Source organism: Sorex araneus, chromosome X, assembly GCF_027595985.1.
Source record: "Sorex araneus isolate mSorAra2 chromosome X, mSorAra2.pri, whole genome shotgun sequence".
Classification (NCBI taxonomy): domain Eukaryota; kingdom Metazoa; phylum Chordata; class Mammalia; order Eulipotyphla; family Soricidae; genus Sorex; species Sorex araneus.
Window position 1 is genome coordinate 218,129,441 of NC_073313.1, and position 18,975 is coordinate 218,148,415.

The window sequence follows — 18,975 nt, forward strand, 5'->3', positions numbered from 1 at the left end:
CTTCTGATAGGTCTGCTGTGAATCTAAGGGGTGCTCCTTTGTATATGATCTCCTTCTTTGATCTTGCTGCTTGCAGTATTGTGTCTCTATCCATGGCATCCATCATTCTGACTATGATATGCCTTGGGGATTTTCTATTTGGGTCCCTTTTAGCTAGCACCCTTCGGACTCCTTGTATCTGGATGTCCGCATTCTCTAGCTCTGGGAATTTTTATCAATGATGTCTTTAATGGTGTTTTTTTCATTGGGATTGGTTCTGTGTGGTTCCGGCACTCCCGTGATTCTTATGTTGTTTCTCCTCAGGTCATCCCCTAGGAATCTAACTCACTCTAGAGCCATCTTGAGGTCTTTTGCCATTATTTGTTGTTGCCTATATGCTTTGTGCAGCTCATCTTCAAGCTCACTGATTCTGTCTTCGGCTGTAGTCATTCTACTATTGAGGGCTCCTACGGAGGAGTTTTTAATTTCATCTACTGATTCTTTTAGTTGTGTGACTTCTGTTCGTAGCTTTGAAATTTCTGCTCTCATTTCTTCCTGGATTATCTTGGTGGAGTGTTCCAATGCTGCATCCATATCCTACCTTAATTTATTGGATATTCGTTCCATAGTTTCTTTGAGTTTGTGAACCATCCTCACAATTTCCTCTCTAATTCTTTATTTGAGAGGAGGATGTATTTCTGGGAGGTCGCTGCTGAGGTTAGTGAGATATTTTCTTGGCTCTCTCCTGGTGGTGGGGATTTTCTCTGTTTCTCCATGTTGTTTTGGGCTTTACTATCTGGAGCTCTCGTTAGCTTGGGAGGAACCTCAACTGAAGATTTGGGGCTATGCTCTTTTGACAAAGGACTTTTCTGTGTAAGTTGATGTGTTCATTGAATGTTTTCGTGAAGTTAGGATAGGCTAGGTTAGTTGAGTATTAACATATAGTAACTAAGATGATCAGGGAGTTCTTCGGAGGAATGGGTTCTATCAATTGTGGCCAAAGGACAATGCATGGAATGGTAAAAAAAATAACTGCGGCCACGTTAGCGGGCTGTGCTCCAGAAAGAGGCCACGCCCACTTTTGAGGCCACGCCCCCTAATGAAAGGACACGCCCCTAACCTGCTCAGACACGGGAGGGCGGGGTCAGACGCGGTGGGCGAATGACTGAGACCTGCCAGGCGGGGCTGGGGTGTTCCAAGCTGGCCCGCAGTCGCGGGCAGGCACGGGACACGGGGGCAGTTACTCTTTTTTTTGGTCATTGTTTGTGTGCTAGAGCCTATAACTCATATCATAAAGTAGATAAAGTATCATATTTATTACAAAAATTTAAAATTTGAATCTTATAATTTTTCATTTTTGAAGCAAAAAATAAGACGGTAAATTTTATATTCTGATATTTGCATTCAGTTTAAAGTACAGTTTCACAAATGACAATGAAGACAAAAGCTACCAAAACCTGTGGGATGCAGCTAGAGCCGTATTAAGGGAAAATTTATAGCTCTACAAGCATATCTCAGGAAGGAAGAAAGGGCCCACATAAATAACTTGACTTCACAGCTCAAGATCTTAGAAAAGGATCAACAAAAGGATCCCAAACCAGGCAAAAGGAAAGAGATAATAAAACTTAGAGCAGAAATTAACGACATGGAAACCCAAAACACAATTTGAAAGATCAATGAAACCAAGAGCTGGTTCTTTGAGAAAATAAACAAGATTGATAAACCACTAGTAAGACTCACAAAGAAAGAGAGAGAGAGAACACTTATAATCCGAATCAGAAATGAAAAGGGGGATATCACAACAGAAACCAATGAAATTCAAAAGATCACCAGAGACTACTTTGAAAATCTCTATGCCACGAAACAAGAGAACCTAGGAGAAATGGATAAATTCCTCAAATCCTATAATCTCCCAAGGCTGAACCAAGAAAAGCTGGAGTGCCTGAATAGCCCAATTAACATTAAGGAAATTGAAAAGGTAATCAAAAGTCTTCCTAAAAACAAAAGCCCAGGTCCAGACGAATTCACTAGCGAGTTCTTCCAAACATTTAAAGAGAACCTATTGCCAGTCCTTCTCAAGCTTTTCCAAGAAATTGAAGAAACAGAAACCCTCCCAGTCTCTATGAGGCTCATATCTCCCTAATATCAAAAGCAAACAAAGACACCACAAAAAAAGAAAACTATAGGCCAATACCACTGATGAAAACAGATGCGAAAATTCTCAACAAAATGTTAGCAAATAGAATTCAACAACTCATCAAAAAGATCATACACCACGACCAAGTGGGATTCATCCCGGGGATGCAAGGATGGTTTAATATCCGGAAATCAATCAACATAATCCATCATATCAACAAAAGAAAAGATAAAAATCATATAATCATATCAATAGATGCAGAAAAAACAATTAACAAGATTCAGCACCCGTTTATGATGAAAAAGCTCTCCAAAATGGGTATAGAAAGACCTTTGTCAATTTAGTCAAAGCCATTTATCACAAGCCCATGGCAAACATTATCTTCAATGGGGAAAAACTAAGACCCTTCCCGCTGAGAACAGGGACGAGAAAAGGATGCCCACTTACTCCACTTCTTTTCAATATAGTACTGGAAGTACTTGCAATAGTGATTAGGCAAAAAAAAGATATTAAGGGCATTTAGGTAGGAAAGGAAGAAATCAAGCTCTCACTATTTGCAGGTGATATGATACGATACCTAGAGAACCCTAAAACCTCTACCAAGAAACTCCTAGAAACAATAGACTCTTATAGTAAAGTTGCAGGCTATAGAATCAATACCCAAAAGTCCGTGGCTTTTCTATCTGCAAATAATAAGAGAGAAGAAAGTGACATGAGAAAAGCAATCCCATTCACAATTGTGCCTCAAAAATCAAGTACCTCGGAATCAGCTTAACAAAGGAGGTAAAGGACTTGTATAATGAAAACTACAAAACGCTACTTCAGGAAATAAAAGAGGACATGAGGAAATGGAAAGACATCACCTGCTCATGGATTGGAAGAATTAATATTGTCAAAATGGCAATTCTCCCCAAAGCATTGTACAAATTCAATGCGATCCCTATAGGCATACCCTTGACATTCTTCAAAGAAATGGACAAGCGTTCCTGAAATTCATATGGAACAATAAGTCCCCACGAATAGCTAAAGCAATCCTTGGGAAAAAGAAAATGGGAGGAATCAACCTCCCCAACTTCAAACTCTAATACAAAGCGGTAATAATTCAAAAAGCATGGTAATGGAACAAAGACAGAGGTGCAGACCAATGGAACAGGGTTGAATACTCCGACACACACCCCCAATTATATGATCATCTAATCTTTGATAAGGGAGCAAGAAATGTGAAGTGGAGCAAAGAAAGCATGTTTAACAAATTGTGCTGGCAAAACTGGATGGCTACATGCAAAAAAATGGGCTTAGACCTCCACCTATCACCATGTACAAAAGTCAGATCAAAATGGATTAAAGACCTCAACATCAGACCAGAATCCCTAACGTACATTGAAGACAAGGTCGGCAAAACCCTCCACGACATTGAAGCCAAAGGTATCTTCAAAGCTGACACACCACTGGCCAAGCAAGTGACAACAGAGATAAATAAATGGGACTATCTCAAACTAAGAAGCTTCTGCACCTCAAAAGAAACAGTGACCAAAATACAAAGACAAATTACAGGATGGGAAAGGATATTTAGACAGTACCCATTTGACAAAGGGTTGATAACAAGGATATACAATGCACTGGTTGAACTCCACAAGAAGAAAACTGCCAACCTGATCAAAAAATGGGGTGATGAAATGAACAGAAACTTTCCCAAAGAAGAAATCCGAATGGCTCAGAGGCACATGAGAAAATGTTCAACATCACTAATCATCAGGGAGATGCAGATCAAAACAGCCATGAGATATCATCTCACACCACAGAAACTGGCCAACATCCCAAAAAACAAAAGCAACCGGTGTTGGCGTGGATGTGGGGAGAAAGGGATTCTCCTTCACTGCTGGTGGGAATGCCGACTGGTTCAGCCCTTTTGGAAAACAATATGGACAATTCTCAAAAAATTAGAAATTGAGCTCCCATTTGACCCAGCTATACTACTGCTGGGAATATTTCCCAGAGAGGCAAAAAGGTATAATAGAGATGACATCTGCATTTCCATGTTCATTACAGCACTATTTACAATAGCCAGAAACTGGAAAAAACCAGAGTGCCCAAAAACAGTGAAAGTGAAAGTAAAGTGAAATTTACTAGTTACACATGCGGCGTGGGGAGTTGGGGAGGTGGGGGAGGGGGGCGGTATACTGTGATTCTTGGTGGTAGAATATGTGCACTGGTGAAGAGATGGGTGTTCAAGCATTGTATAACTGAGACTTAAACCTGAAAGCTTTGTAACTTTCCACATGGTGATTCTATAAAAGAATAAAAAATAAAAATAAAAAAAGAATAAATGACCAGTAATACAAAATAATAAAATAAAATTAAATACAGTTTCAGTTTTTGGTTTAAAAAATTATAAGTAATGATCCCAGCAATATATGTTGTCATTTCTGTATGATCTCTACATTTCTTTATATAGAAACTCATTACTAACAAAACATGTAAACCTAGGTCCTGACTTTATCCTCTTTATTCTAAATTTTTATAGTTTTATGTTTCACATTTAAGTTGATGATTTATAGACATTAGCTTTTGTTTAATGTGTGAAGTTTAGGTTGCAATTAATCATTATCATTTTTTTTGTCTCTGGTTTTTCAATCAATCCTTCACTATTTGTTAAAAAAAAAACATAAACTTCCTCCAGGAGTTGAAGAGATAACTCAGGTCTTAATAGTAGATGCCTAGCAAAACTTCTAATTTATTTCAAATATTTTGTCTGAAATTGTTGTTTATAAACTTAATGGTCTGAAAAATGATCTAGAAGGAGTGTTTTTTTTTTCTATTTTATCAGTGATTCACCATGAGTACAGTTACAGACTTACAAACGTTCATGCTTGTGTTTCAGTCACACAATGGTCAAGTACCAATCCCTCCACCAGAGCCCATTTTCCACGAATGGTCCCAGCATCCCTTCTACCACCCCCATCCTGCCCCCTCCACCCTACCTCGCCTCTGGGGCAGGCCTTTACTTTATACTAGAACTTACTTTAAGAAGAAATGTTCTTCTCTAGACCCTTGGTATCAACAAATGAAATTATAGTAAAACTTCCTTTAAAAATTCTCATCATCATCCTTTTGATCGTCGATTTTCACAAGAGGTCTCAGTAATGTCTCCATTCATCCTAGCCCTGAGATTTTAGAAGCTTCTCTTTATTCGTCCTTCCCAACGGTGCCACATTGGAGGCTCTTTCAGGGTCAGGGTAATGAGACCCATCACTGTTACTGGTTTTGGCATATGAATACACCACGGGGAGCTTGGCAGCCTCTTCCATGTGGGCAGGAAACTCTTGCTAGCTTGACAGGTTCCCCAAGAGGAAGAACTAGGCTACAAGATATAGTGTGGCCACAAATGCTGCCACACTTCCGGGAACTCAGTTTTATAGTCTCTGGATGTTGGCTATTGATGGGATTACATGGCATGGGGGCAGTTTCTGGGTGTGACTGCCTAGTTATTGGAAAATGGGGGATCTGGGCAGAAGAGGCCCAGTCCCGATCCGAGCAGGGTTAGGGATCTCAGCTCCAGGTCCTGCACACCTGGGTTCCTCTACCGGTTCCTTCATGCGTGAGACTCGTCCAAACGTGTGGGGAGGGGCCCTGACCATGGCCGTAACTGGATTCCGGAGGTCTTTGCCTGCTGGGCTCTGCTCAGGTTGGGGAGGGAAACTCAACTCACCCTCTCCGAGGGGCCCCAGTGAAGACAGCCAGGCGCAGGGGGAAGAGACTCTCATAACAAGATATTAATTTATAACTGCATAAAACCTAACATGGACTAATGCCTTTTGTTACTTTAAGAATTCTGTCTACATTACTAAGTTTTGACTGAGATATGTTTGGCCTTTTGTCCTTTACATAGTTTGGAATGCCTTTAATAAATTTTTCTTATATTTTTGCTTCATGTGGTAAAATAATTGATACTAGTTCCAGCTCTGATTTTTATTTATACAAAATCTATAAATTATTTAATTAGAAAAACACATTGTCTGTCATGCATTATGTTGAATAAAGTGTTAAGCATTGCTTAGTTTATTACAAATGCAGGTTGTCCAGCTGCAGATCAATGGCACTAGCACAGGAAAGTTCACACAACTGTACTCACTAAAATGACCAGAGAGACTGTATTACCTTTTTGGGTGTATTCTTTTGTCACTTTTTTTTCTGTTTCCTTTTCCTATCCAGAATCCTGTGGTTCTGCTAGTGTACAGTAAAGTTTTATGCGGGAAAGTCATCATTGCTCTTAAAACATAATTCAGTTTCTGAATATTTAATTGCATTGCTTTATTTGGTTTCAATAGCATAAACATTAATTTTTTAAAAAAAAAAACTTTTAAGGAAGTCATTTGGCAACATTTTTGGACCAAACCACTATTTTTATAAGAAAAAATTTGATCACAAATACATTTATTTGAAGATGTTAAAATCACCCAGTGATCAGGGAAGTATGTCTTGCATACACAATGAACTGAACATATATCCAGCACTGAATGGGCCCACTCAGTGTCATCATTGTAGCTCTCAGGGTTCACCAACACTGCAGAGATGGCCTTAGCAATTTACATCACTGGTCCTCAGAATTGGACTTTTTAGCTTTTTTGGCAGATAATCTTTGGTAGTAACTCTGGTTACCATAAGCACTATTTGGGAGGCATTTACCCAAAGAACAACAAGAAAAAAATTAAATGTTTTATTAAAATTAAAAATTATTTCAATTATAGTTTGAGGAGGTGTTTTCGCTTATTAATTAATATCATCACAATTTTTACATGAAGAATTAATAGTTGATTTTATATGAAATTTTAGTCCTAAAGTAACTTCTCACTCATTTTTATTCACTTATCTAATTAAACTTTAGTTTTATTTTTTCAATTTATACCTGATATTATATATAATTTCAATAGAAATAAGTTCATTTTAAAAAAAGTATATGTCTATCTATCTGTCTATTTATCTCTTTATATCACTACTGGTGTGGTTCTGGGAACCATACATACATGCCATGGATCAGGGTCTAATCCCTGTCACTTATATGGTCCTCAGAAGCCCACTAGGGGTGATATAGATAGATATATAGATATATAATAGATAGATATAATATATACCATTTTGTCTGACATATAAAACAAAAGAATAAATGTATATGTGACATTTTATTTCAATATCATTTTTCATGATGAAAATCAGAGACAGGAATAAGAAAAATACACTGTACATAACTGACATATATTTCTCTCTTCTTAGAAATTTCAGAGATTTTAATAAGATAATTTAAAAATTATTAAAGCATTGTGATAAAGTTATTCATAGCTGAGTATTAGATATACAATATTCCACCAACAATCCTAACACCAATGTCCCCCTTCAGTGTTTCCAGTTTCCCTCCTGTACCTCCCCACTAGCCTTCCCTCTTCATAGGAACATTTTTTAAGTTTATTTGTTAAAGTTTGGGTCTCATTATTTCACTATTATTGACTCTGTGCTTTGGGCATTTGGCTCTATCATTCCTAATACCACCAATGTACCTGAATGCCCTTGACCTACCTCTGTTTACTTATATGTTCACCCTTAACTCTATTTCTTTCCTTCTCCCTATACTCTGGGGTCAAGTGTGAACTTGACATTCCTCCTCTTTAAACCACTTAATTCCCTTGCCCAGTTACTCTAAATACCACATATTAGGATAGTCTGTGTTTTTCCTTCTTCTTCTGGCTTACTTCATTTAACAGAATATCTTCCAATTCCATTCATGTTGCCACGAATTGCATGATTTCCTTATTTCTTGCAGTGATTCCATATTTAACAAATCTCCATGATTCACTTATCTGTTGTTGGCCATCTAGATTGATTCCAAATCTTAGCTATTGATCTGAATGCTACAATGAATAACAGTGTGCATATGTTGTTGTTGTTGTTGTTGTTGTTGACTGAATGTTTTTCTGCCCTGAGGGTAGATACTGAAGTGAAGTTACTGGCTCATATGGGAGCTCATTTCTGAGTTTATGGAGACACTCGTACTGTTTTGCACAGTGGTTGGAGCAGAAAATAATCCTACATTCCCACCAACAGTGGATGAGAGTTCCTTTTTCACCCTATGGAAGCCAGTACAGATTGTTTCCAGTATTTTTGATATGTGCCATTCTCACTGGTGAAAGATGATATCTCCTCGTTGTATTTGGAGTTCCCTAATAGTAGGTAATGATAAGTATTGTTTGACATGCTTGTTAGCCATCTGATGTTCCTTTGCAATGAAGTGTCTGTTCATCACCTTTCCAATATTTTGGATGAGATTTTTGGTTTCATTGTTGTTGATCTTTGAGTACTTTATATACCCTGAATATCAATCACTTATCTGATATGTTGAAGGCATATATTTTTTTCCCCACTCAGTTTTCTTTTAGTTTTAACCCTTGTTTCCTTGTCATACAGGAAAATTTTAGTTTGATGTACTCTATTTTTGTTTAGTTGTGATTGTATAGTCTTCACTATTGAATCATTTACTACTCCTTTGAAGTCTAGATTGTGGAGTAGCACTCTAGCATTGTTGTTCTGTTGTTCATTGATCTGCTTGAGTGGGTACCAGTAAGTCTTCATTGTGAGACTTGTTACTGTTTTTGGCATATTGAGTACACCATGGGTAGCTTGGCTCTGCCATGTGCGCGGGATAATCTCAGTAGCTTGCTGGGCTCTCTGAGAGGGATGAAGGAATAGAACCCTGGTCAGCCGCATGCAAGGCAAATGCCCTACCCACTGTGCTATTGCTCCAGCCCCAATTCTGTAGTATTCTGCATATTTTTCCTCAATGTACTTTATAGATTTAGGTCTGATCTCAAGGTCTTTGATCCACTTTGAGTTGAGTTTTATGGACAATATGATATATAGATCCACCTTTAATTTATTGCACATAGTTATTCAATTTCTTTAGCACCATTTGTTGAAGAGGCCATCTTTATTCCATTTCTTACTTTCGGTTTCTTTGACAAAAATTAGCAGACTACACAGATGGAAGTTTATCTTTTGATTTTCTATTTAAACCCATTGATCAGAGAGTCTTTCTTTGTGCCAGTACTGCACTGTTTTGATCACTATGATGCTATAGCATTAAAGTTAAATGACAAGATAACTCCCAATATCTTATTTTTCATATAAGACTTATCCTGGGTCTTATATGATTTCACACAAACTTTCTAATTGAGTTTTCTAAATTCTTGAAGAATATTTAGTTGTTGATATAGATAAAGTTTTCATTAAATCTATATAGTTAAAATAGAATGGTATTTTGACAATATTTATTCTTCTACTTCATGAGCTTGGAAGGTCTTTCCTATTCCTAATGTTGTCTTGAAGTTTTCATGCTATAGGTCTCTCATCTCTTTTGTTATGTCGATTCCCAGGTACTTGTGTTTTCAGACACTGTCTTATTTGACTTTTCTTTTCTTTTTTTTTTCTTTTTGGGTCACACCTGGCGATGCACAGGGGTTACTCCTGGCTCTTCAATCAGGAATTACCCCTGGAGGTGCTCAGGGGACCATATGGGATGCTGGGATTAGAACCCGGGTCGGCCGCGTGCAAGGCAAACGCCCTACCCGCTGTGCTATCGCTTCAGCCCCCAATTGACTTTGCTTTTCTATAATTTTATATTTTTTAGTCATTGTGAAATTACAAAGTTATTCATGACTAGGTTTCAGGCATACAATTTTACAAAATCAATTGTTTCTCCACTGTCCAATTATTCCTTTATCAATGCCTATCCCGTCCCATTTGCTTCCCTCTACCAATCTGTTTCTATGAAAGCAGCATGTGTGTGTGTGTGTGTGTGTGTGTGTGTGTGCATGTGTGTCTTTGTACTGGTTTTCACCTTTCAGCACCACTTTTCAGCACCTCCACCTCCTCCCAGCATAACGCTTTCCTCCACCATAGAGTTTGCTCTCTTCTTGTACTATCTCCCAGCTCTCTCAAGTTACATGTTTCCTACTAAGTACAAGTTCTCATATTTGGTGGTTCCATTGTCTTAGGATATTTGCTACTTCGCTTTATATTTCTTTATATCGTGCATATGAAAGAGGTATTTCTGATGGACACTATGTTAAATAGAATGGCCTGTTTGATCTCTTTCTCATCTGGTGCAGTCACAAAGAATGCATAAGAATATATGAACATAAAAATATAAGTATGCGACTGATATTTGTGTATAGATTGTATTGTGAGGTAATTTTGTATTGATTTTATAGCCAACACTTTGCTATATTGGTTTGCTGTTTCTAGATGTTTTATGTGGACTCTTTATGGTCTAAAATATATATTTATACCATCATGTCATCTTTGAAATAATTTTACTTCCTCTTTTCCAATTTGGATATTTTCATTTCCTTTTCTTACTTGACTGATGTTCTAGGCCATCTAGTGCAATGTTAAATAAGAGCGGGGGCACTGAACATCCTTGCGTTTTGCCTGATTTTAGCAGGAAAGTTTTAAATTTTTTACCATAAAGAATAATGTCGGTTATAGAATTTTTATAGACAGCTGTTACTATCATACGGAAGTTTCTTCCCATTGCTTTTATTAATAGTATTTATCATAAATATATATTGTAACCTGTCAAAATCTTTCTCTTCATCAGTTGATAGAATCATATTATGCTGTCTTTCCTCCTACTAATTTGGTGTTCCTTATTAATTGATTTCCATTTATTGAACCATCCTTGCATTTCTGGGATGAACCACACTTGGTCATGGTGTACGATTTTTTTGTTTATGCTGTTGGATTCAGTTTGCCAAAATTTCCAGATTGATGTTCATCAAGGACATTTGCATGAAATTGTTTTTTTCAGTATCTCTCACAACTTTGGATATCAGCATAATGTTAACTTCAAAAATATTTTAGGAAGAATTTCTGTATCTTTGATCATTTTGGAAGAGCTTAAGGACTAACAGCAGCAAATCTTCTCTTAAGATTTTATAAAATTCACCCATAACCCCACCTGGACTAGGACTTTAGTTCTAAGGGAGATTTTTAATTACTGTCTCAATTTCTCTGCTTGTGATTTGCCTGTTCAAACTTTCTTTTAGTTTTAGGAGATTACATGTTTCCACAAATCTGCCCATTTGTTCTAGGTTCTCCTGCTCAGCAGAATAAAGTTATCCATAGTAGTTTCTCATGATATCTTGAATTTCTGGGATATTTTGTTGTTATTCTTCCATTTTGTTCTGATGCAACATATTTGAACACTTTCTCTCTTTTTTCTCATGAGTCTAACCAATGCTTTGTCTATCTTGTTTATTTTTTCAAAGAATCATTTCTTTGTTTCAGTGACTTTTTGTATTGCTTTCTTAGATTCTATACTGTTTATTTCTGCTCTGGTTTGTTATTATTTCTTTTCATCTTTTTGATCCATTTTTTGTTTGTTCTTTAGATATTTAAGGTGTGCATTTAGGTTGCCGATTTGATCTTTTTCTTCCTTCCTTATGTAGGTCTATATTGCTATGAGATCCCACCTAAGCAGTGCTGTATTTTGTGTATTACAGATTTTGGAAACGTCTTTATTCATTATAAATAGTCTCAAGTAGACTTTTTACTTCTTTCTTTATTTCCTTTTTGATCCAGCTTTATTTAGCAGCATGTTGTTCAGTACCCAGGCTTTCCACATTATCCACATCTAGTTATGGTTAATTTCTATCTCTGTGGCATTGGAGTATGATAGGATGTTTAGTATGGTTCTTATGCTTGTAAGCTTACATAACAATTTATGTAAGTTTAATTTGACTCTTAGAATATTATTTTCCCTAGAGAATGTTTTGTGTGTATTAGAGAAGAACATATATTTGGATTTTTGAGGGTTAAAGTTCCTATATAAATCTATTAATCCCAGCTCTTTCAGTTCCTTATTTAGGGATCGGTGTCTTTACTGATATTTGTTCTAATGGTTACAGTGGGCTGTTTTAGTATCCTACTACTATCATATATCCATTAATATCTACTCTAAATTTCTTTATTTTTTAACTGAATCACCATGTGGAAAGTTACAAAGCTTTCAGGTTTAAGTCTCAGTTATACAATGCTCGAACACCCATCCCTTCACCAGTGCACATATTCCACCACCAAGAATCACAGTATACCTCCCCCCAAGCCCCCACCCCAGCCCCCCCAAACCGCCTGTGTAGCTGATAAATTTCATTTTACTTTCTCTTTACTTTGATTACATTCAATATTTCAACAGAAAAACTCACTATTATTGTCTGGAGTTTCTCCCCCCAAAGTCCTGCTGAAAAGGAAGCATTTGATAATTTGTTTTCCATTGCTGAGAATGAAGAGATGTGAGGCTATCGTGGCCAAGTGGTTTTGGATTTCTGTATTTTAATAACAAAGTCCAGAGAAATATCTTCCAGAAGTTGCATCATTGCAAGGTCATACCTCTCTGCTACTTTATATTCCACATGAGTGCAATCTTCCTATGTCTGTCTCTTTCTTTCTGACTCATTTCACTCAACATGATACTTTTCATCTTGATCCACATATATGCAAATTTCATGACTTCATCTTTTCTAACAGCTACATAGTGTTCCATTATGTAGATATACCAAAGTTTCTTTAACCAGTCATCTGTTTTTGAGCACTCTGTTTTTTTCCCAGATTGTGGCCATTGTAAACAGTGCTGCAATGAACATAGAAATGCAGATGTCATTTCTACTATACCTTTTTGCCTCTCTATTTTGCCTCTATATTTCCAGGAGTGGTATTGCTGGGTCAAATGGAAGCTCAATTTCTAATTTTTTGAGAATCATCCATATTGTTTTCCAAAAGGGCTGAACCAGTTGGCATTCCACCGGACATAAAGGAGAGTCCCTTTCTCCCCACATCCATGCCAACACCGGTTGCTTTGGTTTTTCGGGATGTGGGCCAGTCTTTGTTGTGTGAGATATCTCATTGTATCTCATTGTTGTTTTGATCTGCATTTCCCTGTTGATTAGCGATGTCCTCTACTCTAAATTTCTTAGCAAAGGTCTGAAGGACTTTATTGACACAATATTCGCTATATATATATATGTACATATAAATATATTAGAATTAGGATTTCTTGGTCTATTGTTTCCTTGATCAAAAAGTAGCATTCAACCCAGTCTCTATTTACTTTCTGATATAAAGATGGCTATACCAGCATTTTTGTTAGTTTTCCATTGGCTTGAATAATTGCTTTTCATTCTTTTAATCTATTACTGTTTCTATTCTACAATTTTAGATGTGTTTTCCATAAATAACAAATGAATGAATTTTGTTTTCTAATTCGTCCCATAACCCTATGACTTTTGATGATAGAGTTTAGTTTATTGACATTCAGGGATATCATTGACAGAAATGTTGTGTTGTCACTTTACTATGGAGGGTTGCTGCTTCTAGAATTGACTATTCAGTTTATTTTAGTGACCTTTCAGTAATTCATTCAGGGATGATTTTGTAATGTCAAATATCACCCGCTCTTGTTTATCTAAGAATGTTTATAAATCCTCCCTCCCTTCTAAATGAGAACTTTGCTGGGTAGTGGACTCTAAGTTGACAGTTCCATTAGGTAATTTGAATAGGCATTCTGCTCTTCTACTCTTTTCTCACCTGTCCCACTTCCCATGGGATATCTGTTGTGATTCTCCTGATAATACCCTTATATTTAAGGGTACCATCCCTTATATTTTTCTTCTTTTTTGATGATTTAGGTAATTATTCTCTCTATTGTTCATTTTGATTACTGTGTATCTTGGAGTTGTTCTAAGTCTATTTTGTTTGGTAGTCTTTCTTTTTATTAGTGAATCACCATGGGGTACTGTTACATGCCTACAAACTTTCGTGTTTTTGTTTCAGTCATACAATGATTGAGTACCCATCTCTCCACCAGTGCCCATTCTCTTTCCGCCAATGATCTCAGTATCCCTCCCACCACCCCCTCCCAATCCCCCACCCCACTCCATCCCGCCTCCATGGCAAGGCATTTCCTTTTGTGCTCTCTCTCCTTTTGGGCATTGTGGTTTGCAATAGAGGCACTGAGTGGCCATTGTGTTGGGTCTATAGTCAACTTTTGTCACACAACTCCCATCTCAAGCAGGTCCTCCAAAAACCCTTTACTTGTTGTTCCCTTCTCCATCTAAGCTGCTTTTTCCCCAGCATGTAAGGCTGGCTTCCAAGCCATGGTGCAAACTTCCTGGTCCTTTTCTCTACTATTCTTGGGTGTTAGTCTCCCATTATGTAACATTATATTCCACAGATGAGTGCAATCTTTCTATGTCTGTCCCTTTCTTTCTAACTCATTTCACTTAACATGATAGCTTCATATTGATCCACTGTCACTCTCATTCTGTTGCTCATCGATTTGTTCGAGCGGGCACCAGTAACATCTCTCAGTGTGAGACTCTCTCAATGTGAGACTTATTTGTTACTGTTTTTGGCATATCCAATATGCCAGGGGTAGCTTGGCAGGCTATATGCTAAAATCTTGACTTCATCTTTTTTAATAGCTGCATAGTATTCCTTTGTGTAAATGTACCAAAGTTTCTTTAACTGTTTTTGGGCACTCAGGTATTTTAAAGATTTTGGTTATTGTAAATAGTGCAGCAATGAACATACAAGTGCAGATGTCATTTCTACATTACTTTTTTGCCCCTTCAGGATACATTCCCAGAAGTGGTATTGGTGGGTGAAATGGGAGCTCTATTTCCAATTTTTTGAGAAACGTCCATACTGTTTTCCAAAAGGGCTGAACCAGTCGGCATTCCCACCAGCAGTGAAGGAGAGTCCTTTCCTCCCCATATCCATGCTAACACCGGTTGCTTTTGTTCTTTTGGATGTGGGCCAGTCTCTGTGGTATGAGATGATATCTCATTGTTGTTTTGATCTGCATCTCCCTGATGATTAGTGAGAAAGGGCGTTTTTTCATGTGCCATGTGCCTTTTGGTCATTGTATATCTTCTTAGAGAAAGTTTCTGTTCATTCCATCACCCCATTTTCTGATGGGGGTGGATGTTTTCTTCTTGTAGAGTTCAACTAGGGCCTTGTATATCCTTGATATCAATGCCTTATCAGATTGGTACTGGGTAAATATTCATTCCCATTCTATAAACTGTTCTTTTAGTTTTTTGATCTCTTGAATTTGCATAGCTTTCTTCCTCAAGAGAGTGGGGAGTTCTTAGTTATTATCTCTCCCACCACTTGTTCTTCCCTTTTTTTCCCTTCATCTCTGGAATTCCTATAATTCAGAGATTATTCCTTTTTTTTTGTAGGAATACTGCTATTTATTCAGCCATTGATTAGCTGATTGAATTAGAGATTATTCTTATCTTTGTTCATTAAGTATCTTACATTTTCTTACACTCGTCTGTCCTCTTTTCTTTTTCTACTTGCCTATCAATGCTGGCCTGTATTTTGTCTTATTGTTTGTCTATACTGTTCCCTGAGATTCTGCTACTATTGCTTGATAGTGTGCTTATTAGCTCCTTCGATTCCATTTGTATGGAATCTAATGCTCTGAAAAAAGACTTCTTTGAGTTGGTTGAATTTCTCATTTAGTTATTCTTAATTTCACTAGCAAGTATTTACTTAATTTCTGTTATCAGTGCGGTGAGTATTGATTTTAGATCCTCCATTGAACAGACTCAAGCATTTTGATAGGCTTAAGAACTTGCATAGATACCTGTCCTTAACTGAGACTACAGTTGATATCCTTAGTTTACACATTGTTGAGATTTGTGCCTATTAGTGGTGGGAATTGAGATTCCCATTTACTTGAAAACTGATCTGTTATTTCTACCAGATGGTTACTAATACTACATCTGCTGTTCAGTTTATTGACTTTACCATTCAGTATTTTTTGAGTATGCCCTGAAAATTGTCATCTAGTTACTCTACTGACTTAACTGAGATTTAAGTCTGTGTACTGTCTGGAAAATAGGAATTCCACATCCCACCTGCCCCAAATATAATAGGTATATCTAGTAATGTCAGGACACGCACAAGTGTGGACGCCACAGGGCATGCATTTGGGTTTAGAGGATAGACACAATCTGGGGTCCATCCCTGGGCCAATCCCTGAGGATAGGGATCTGACAACACAGGAAAGAAGGATGAGGTCCCCAGACTTGCTGGCATGTGGCTGCATGTGGTTTCCAAGGCAAAACGTGCCATAGGCAAAATGTTATCATTGCTTTAGAGTGATTTTAGACCGAAGACTTCAAGAAAAGTACAGCATCTTCTTTGTGAGTTGATGCCCTGCTGGATTCAAGTTAGTATTAGTTACCAGTCACCTCCCACTCTGCTACCTGGTGCGAATGTGGCCAAAATATAGCAAGCTGTGTATAAGCTGAATAACACCACAGCCACTGTGTGGACCCCAGTGATCTGATTTATGCCACTATTGCAATTGTTCGCTAGTGGTTGAACAGGGGGAGTGAAAAAGGGAAATTCTCTGAGGCCTCTGAGACCATGGATGTCCTTGAGGAGGATTAATATTTTTCAAATCTGCAACTTTTCTTCCTCAGTTTAACATTACCTAACAGACACATTAAAGTTCTCTAATTATATTGTTTTCATTTTCAACTATGAAGTGTATCTTTTCCTTGCATATCTAGAAAATTTTATTTCCATAATGTCTCCATACACGGTCTTAAAATGCTTGGGAAAATATATACAAATATAATTCTTTAGACTTTTACTAAAACATAATATTTCCAAAGTATTTTTTAATTTATGGCTTGTGTATGTGGTTCATATGAACTGAGCAGATGGATGAACATATTGTTTGTAAAAGGAACAGATGTATAGACATGAACTTAGACATTTACTATATCAAATGGCACTAGGTTCATAATTTGCTGCAATATAAATCACTTATCATTATAAATTAGTGATCTCTAGTATCCAGAAATCATTTTTTGGTACAACAGACATTCTAGCTCTTTTTTAATAGTCCAGTCTTTTTAATCTCAGACCATTTTTAAATGTACTCTTGTTGTTACAACAATAAGATTTTGCCTGCTTTAATAGTGCGGTTATGTGCAGTTTGTATTTATACCACACTTTACTTAATATATCTTTGTGAGAATTTATCTTGTGTCTATATTTTGGCTTTTGTGAATACTGCTGCAATGAAGGGCACTACCTACGTTTTTATGTTATTTTTAATATTCTTGAAATGATGGAACAACGTAGATTAAAAAGATTTCCTTTCAAAAATCTATATTGTAAAAATTTCAATTTGCAAATCATGTTCCATCTGGTGCTAATATCTAAGACATTCAGGCAAATTCTATATTGGAATAGAAAAGAGTAAATAGTCTAATTCATAAATGAGTAAAATATTTGAATAGAGTCCATAACCAAATATCAAATGGCCAATAATTATTTGAGAACAAAAATATCACTGAGAAAGCAAAACAATTTTAAAGTACTACATCTTATATGTTAGGATGACCATTACTATTAAAGAAAAAAAATGAGGATGCAGAAGATTCAAAACCATTTCCTCAGTAATTGTTCTTTTGATGTAATTATTCACCTGAGTCACTACTAAATATGTTCAACTACAATATCTTCATAGTGACCAAACAAAAATTTTGAAATATGTTTTACATAAGATTCTTTATATTTTAAAAAACTTATTTTCAGTTCATCTTTATTAATTACAACAATATTATTTTAAACTTGTGTTTTATATCAAAAACATGTGCATTTGGGGAAATAACAGGGTATTGCTAAGCATATTTTTCTATAAATATGACTAAATTGCAGATAAATGTGTAAAGCATATTTTCCAGAAGTGTGACTCTCAATTGCAGGTATATTTGCTACACATATTTTTCTAGAAATATAATTGTAAATTGTAGATATAGTATGAAATTCAGAAATTAATTTCTTTTAAAGCCATTAATTTGAAAACTTAAAAATTTTGACATTTGGCATTTATGTAAAGTTGTTTTTCTTTTTCTTTCTTTTTTTTTTATTGAATAACCATGTGGAAAGCTACAAAGCTTTCAGGTTTAAGTCTCAGTTATACAATGCTTTAACACCCATCTCTTCACCAATGCACATATTCCACCACCAAGAATCACAGTATACCTTTCTGTTCATTTCATCACCCAATTTTTTGATCAGGTCAGCAGTTTTCTTCTTGTGGAGTTTAACCAGTGCATTGTATATCCTTGATATCAGCCCTTTATCGGATGGGTACTGCACAAATATCCTTTCCCATTCTGTAGATTGTCTTTGTATTTTGGTCACTGTTTCTTTTGAGGTGCAGAAGCTTCTTAGTTTGAAATAGTCCCATTTACTTATCTGTTTTCACTTGCTTGGCCAGTGGAGTGTCATCTATGAAGATACTGTTGGCTTCAATGTCGTGGAGGGTTTTGCCGGCCTTGTCTTCAATGTACCTTAGGGATTCTGGTGTTGATGTTGAAGTGGAGCAAGGAAAGCATGTTTAACAAATTGTGCTGGCAAAACTGGACATTTACATGGAAAAAAATGGGCTTTTATCTCCATCTATCACCATGTACAAAAGTCAGATCAAAATGGATGAAAGTTGTTTTTTGTTGTTTACTTACTTTGTTTTCTCTAGTGGAATAGCACCAGAAATATATTTGACTATGTTAGTTGAGTAAAATTTAGTGGTGCTAAGGGCACCATGTATCATCAAGGATCAAGGATCAAACTCAGGGCCTTTTACATACTTGTCATGTGCTCTACCAGTTGAGTTATACATCCAGCTCTATCATTTTTTTTGAGAAAAATTACACACAAAATATTGAGCGTAATTAAAAATTAAAAATACTTAAATTTCTAATTGAAAATATTCACTAAAA